Here is a 5,609-nt window from a genome sequence, read left to right as displayed (position 1 = left end):
GTAGTTAGTAATTACCAAGGAAGACCTTATGATGACTTCTGGATGCAGCAGTGCTGGGTGGTAGTAGAGGTCTTGGGCCCTGACTTGAACACTGTGAGTCATAATAATAACCAAGAGCCAGTTGCCCTCCCAAATGCTTCCCACTTTATGAATGACAAAAATAACTGAAAATAAGGAAACAGGGCTATTTTAAGTAAATATAGTATTATGGTGATAGCTAACCACTGGGAATCTGGAATATGATTTGTCTCTTGGTGTGTGAGGGAGAGGAAGAGGGGGAGGGAGAGAGAGAGAGATAGAGGGAGAGGAAGAGGGGGGAGAGAGGAGAGAGAGAGAGGAGGGGGAGGAGAGAGAGAGGAAGGGGGGAGAGAGAGAGAGAGAGAGAGAGAGAGAATGCTTGACATTTTTAGCCACTTCCCTGCGGACAGCTGGTCAAATTCCTAACTTATGAGACTGCTTGGATAGAAAGTAGTTGAGGTTTATAACAGATAAAGCTTACTGAAAGCTTTGAGCAAAATGGAAAGAGGTACAGAACATCTTTTAGGAAAGAATCCTGAGTTCCCTATGTTCTGTTTACCTGGAAAATGCAGACATTTTGATCCTTTTCCTTGAATTCTAAAAATCCATTGTTCCTATATCTTTTTATCTCTCTTTAGCTGCCATACATCTTCTTAAAACAGGAAGGGGTGGGCACTAAAAATATAAGCCTGGTCTCCACTTAAGAAAAAACAGGGAAAGAAATCTTACAAACATCAGTGAATTAGCCCTCACTGTTACCAAATATACAGCACCCAAATTAGCAGGGAGAGTTGCTTGTTTCCTTTAGTTTAATTACAAAATTAATCTTCAGCACATGTTTTTATGGCCTTTTACTAGTTCCTTTCCACTAGGTATAATTTTATTCTGTAAACTTTAAAACAGTTTTCCTCTTGCATTTACTCTGTCTAATGCCTATTCATGTCCTATTGCCCTCCATTTCACTCATTCTCATGCACAGTTTTCTTCCCCTCAACATATTGTATTTGGCCAATTTCTAATATACATATTTTTTGCATTTTAACTTCTCTGAAGTTAGGAAGTATCTTATAATCAATGGTATCCGAAATTCAATTAAATATAGTAGGTTCTTTCTCAGTGAGCATTTTACCTCTTATGGTTAATGATGTTCTTCCTTCTAATCCTTCTAATCCTTATAAGAAGTCTTGCCATATTTTTGTGAAACTATTCGGTATTTATTATGCTTCCAATACTCTGATATATATGTTCATAAGAAGTGGCATATAAACATCTATTTTATCATTTTGATGAGTACATAATATTCCATTATATGAATATATCATAATTTTATTAGTTAGCCCCCTATTAACATTATAAAAAATGCTCAGATAGTATCCTTTGTATACTTATGTTATTATTTCATTAGGATAAATTCCTGAAAGTAGAGAACAATTACTAGGATTGTTACCAAGCTTTCCTGCTTCTATGTTTACAAGTGTTAAGTAGACTGTAAGTCTTTATTTCTGGTCTAAGGATGATTTTTTTAAGGCTTTAGATACATATTGCCAAATTACCCTTTGGAAATAAACAACTGCTGTCCCTCACAACAACATACTCATTTATCTATTATATTTACTGAATAGTCTCAAGCAATGTGCTAGATATCCACAGTTATTATATAAGTTAAGATGGCTTTGTCACAAATGACAGAAAACCCAACACAAACTGACGAGCCATAGTTTTCCTTTCAAGCATGGCTGGATTCAGGAGTTCTGTTTCTATCCCCAGAACACTGCTTCCCCCCATCTTTCTGCTTGGTTGTATTTCCAAGTATTGGCTTCCTTCTCAAACAGGCTTATCCCTTGTAGTATCAAAATGGCTGCAAGAGCTGTTCTGGTTTGCTAATGCTGCCTTTATGCAAAACACCAGAAATGGATTGGCTTTTATAAAAGGGGTTTATTTGGTTACAAAGTTATAGTCTTACGACCATAAAGTGTCCAAGGTAAGGCATCAATAATAGGGTACCTTCATTGAAGGATGGCCATTGATGTCTGGAAAACCTCTGTTAGCTCAGAAGGCACATGGCTGGTATATGCTTGCTCTCAGGTTGCATTTTAAAATGGTGTTCTCCAAATTGTTTCTCTTGGGCATTTTGTCCTCTCTTAGCTGCAGCTCCTCTTCAAAATGTCACTCTCAATTGCTCTCCAAAATGTCGCCCACAGCTGCACTGAGTTCCTTCTGTTTGTCACCTCATTTATATGGCTCCAGTGATTTAATTCAGACCCACCCTGAATGGGTGTGGTAACACCTCCATGGAAATTATCCAGTCAAAGGTCTTGCACACAGTTGATTGAGTCACATCTCCATGGAAACACTCAATCAATAGGTTCCAACCTAATCAACACTAACATGTCTGCCCCCACAAGATTGCATCAAAGAACATGGCATTTTGGGGGACACAATACATCCAAACCAGCACAAGAGCCTTGCATCCTAATAGCTCCATGTCCAACAGAGAGAGAGAAGAGTAGCTTTCTTCCAGTAACTCTGGACAAAGTCCTGATTGGACAGTTTTAGGGCTGATGCTCACCCCAAACTATCAGTGGGACCAAAGGAATGGGATGGGCTGATAGGTTTGACCTTGTGTCTTGTCCTCCTTCTATGGAACTAGGGATGGGGTGGAGCACCACCCAGATTACAAAGACCAAAAATCGAGAATTCCAAAGAAAATCAGACCTGTTGCCAGAAGAATAATAATAGACACGGGGGTGATGAGAAACAATGTACCACTGCAATTGAGGAAGAGCAGAGGAAAGATATCATATAAGAAACCATCACATATCATATAAATATATGATATGATATATATCATATATAAAAATGCAGTGAAGAAAGAAAGATAGCAAAATTCTGTTCAATACACTTATTTTTTTTTAAAGAATAAGCAGTGCCATGTACTGTGTTAGAGGAGGATGCTGTAAATACGTATAAAATACAGCCTTGGCTTTTGGGAACTTATACTCTAATAGGGGAAAAAGACACAAACAGATCTGTAACAGACTGTGTTTGAGGGAGGTATGGATGCTGCAGAAGTCCAGACAAGGACATCCACAGCCCAGCCTGAAAATTCAGGAAAGTCTTCCAAGAATAGTATTTAATATGTTCAGAGAGTAGTGAATAGCCTGACATTGCTGGGAGAAAGGTCATGAAAAGGAAAACAAAACAAACAGATAAAAGGTAAGCAAACTAACAAAACCAAGAAGATAGGGCTGAAAAAGGCAGGTTGGGATAAGATCATGAAAGGACTTTGAATACCTATACTGTACCTACTTCCGGAGGTATTAGGAGCTAATGAAAGTTTGGGGACAAAGGTTTGCCATGATCAAGGCTGTGCTTTATAAAAATGTCCCAGATTTGATACCTTCAAAATGATATGGAGTGGATGGAATTGTTTTTAGGCAACCAGAAAAGAGGTTGCTGAGATGGGCCAGCCAAAGGCCATAAAAATCCCCTTCTGCCCCCTGACTTCATGTACTGCTGACCTTCTCATAAACTCTCTCCACAATGCCCTCTGCAACCATTGTTTCATTGTAAATAACTTCCCTAGGATCTTAATCTCTGCACAGAATGTAACCTTCTACTCCTTGCCTTAACTAAAACTTGTTTTTTTCTCTCCGGAATCCACTTCTTCTGAACCCCCTTGATCTGATCAACCCGTTGAATCTCGGGTTTGCCATTTTCGAACCATTTCTTGCCCCCTGTATGCCACTCCCCTCTTTTGTGAGGATCATGCCAGCCCTCCTTCATCTTCCAGGCTTTACTTGCTTACTCCTCATTCATTTTTCAGTACATGGCAAACATTCTCCTGAAACTTCTTTGACAAATGTCACTTGAATGCTAAATCCAGTGGATTTTGCCACAGTTACATTTAGTTTTTTCTAAAGTGTTGTGCCAGTTTGAATGTATTGTGTCCCCCAAACCCTATTATCTTTGATGTAGTCTTGTGGGGCAGATTAATCTTTGGTGCTGATTAGATTTGCTTGGAATGTGCCCCACCCAGCTGTGGGTGATGACTCTGATGAGATATTCCCATGGAGGCATGGCCCCACCCATTCAGGGTGGGCCTGGATCAGTGGAGCCATATAAATGAGCTGACTCAAAGAGAAGGAACTCAGTGCAGCTGTGAGTGACGTTTTGAAGAGGAGCAAGCTTGCTAAAGAGGAACGTCCTGGGAGAAAGCCATTTTGAAACTAGAACTTTGGAGGAGACGCCAGCCACGTGCCTTCCCAGCTAACAAAGGTTTTCCGGACGCCATTGGCCATCCTCCAGTGAAGGTACCCGATTACTGATGTGTTACCTTGGACACTTTAGACTGTAACTGTGTAGCCAAATAAACCCCCTTTTTATAAAAGCCAATCCATCTCTGGTGTTTTGCATTCCGCAGCATTAGCAAACTAGAACAAGTGTTTAGAGCAAATCCAGACATCATGCTACATCACCCATAAATGCTTCCATATGCTATTTAATTACATTATCACATCTAACAAAATTAACAATTCCTTAATATCATCTAATACTCTGTTTTTCCTCCCAATTTTTTCTTTACAGTTGATCTGGAGGTGATATGACCAAAATGGCAGACTGACACACTCCAGAGTTCTGTTCCTACACAGAATCTTTAAACAACTAGCACAAACTGGAAAAAACAACTTTCTCAGAGCTCCAGAAAATAATTAAAGTGGTGTAGTAATGGGGCAAGTGCTGAATCAAGAAAAAGGCAACTTAAAAATGGTATAAAAACCTTGTGGCGCCATTGCGAGCTCTTCCCTAACCTCTCCCCAGCCAGTGCTTTCCATGTGGATAACTAATCCTTCCAGAGGTAGCAGAGTAACCACTATGCATATACTGGGTTGCATGTATGCCTGTAGCAGTCTATCTGGTGACAGCCTGAAGGACTGAACCAGGACACTCCTCTGTGGCTCACCATTTCAGGACTTGCCCCACATATAGAAGCAGCTTGCAGGCAGCTAAATCTGAGTAAAAATCAATAACAGTAGTGGCCTGGGGCAAAGGATTACCAGTTTTAAGACATACAGTAGAGGGCCTGGGACCGGGAGGAAAGACTGTGTCAAAGGAAGAAGACCAGGCATTCAGATCCGTGTAAATGAGGGCATTCATAAGACCATGAGTGCATGCCTAGGACAAGATGCATGCTCAGAAAATACTAGAGAGCACACCTCAGGCTGTTCTATAGGTTCATTGTTAGGAAGGCTAAGCTCTGAAGCCAACACAAAGCTTATCTGCAAAGACTATGAAAAGTGTTTTTGTTGGTTGGTTGGTTTTTGTTAGCTTCTGGCATTTAAGGAAATCTTTTCATATCACTAATTGCATACAAACTTAAGGAACAGACACCTAAGGGACTAAATTCCAGAGTTAACACATTAAAATATTAAAATGTGCAATAACAAAAGATTTCAAGGCATACAAGAAAGATGAAATGATGGCCCATCCAAAAGAGCAAGATTAAATATCAGAAACCATCAATGAAGAAAACCAGGCTCCGGACATACCAGACAAGGATTTTTTTTTTTTTTTTTTTTTAATGATCTTAA

This window comes from Choloepus didactylus, chromosome 8 (assembly GCF_015220235.1).
Source record: "Choloepus didactylus isolate mChoDid1 chromosome 8, mChoDid1.pri, whole genome shotgun sequence".
Lineage (NCBI taxonomy): Eukaryota > Metazoa > Chordata > Mammalia > Pilosa > Megalonychidae > Choloepus > Choloepus didactylus.
This window is presented reverse-complemented; position numbering follows the sequence as displayed.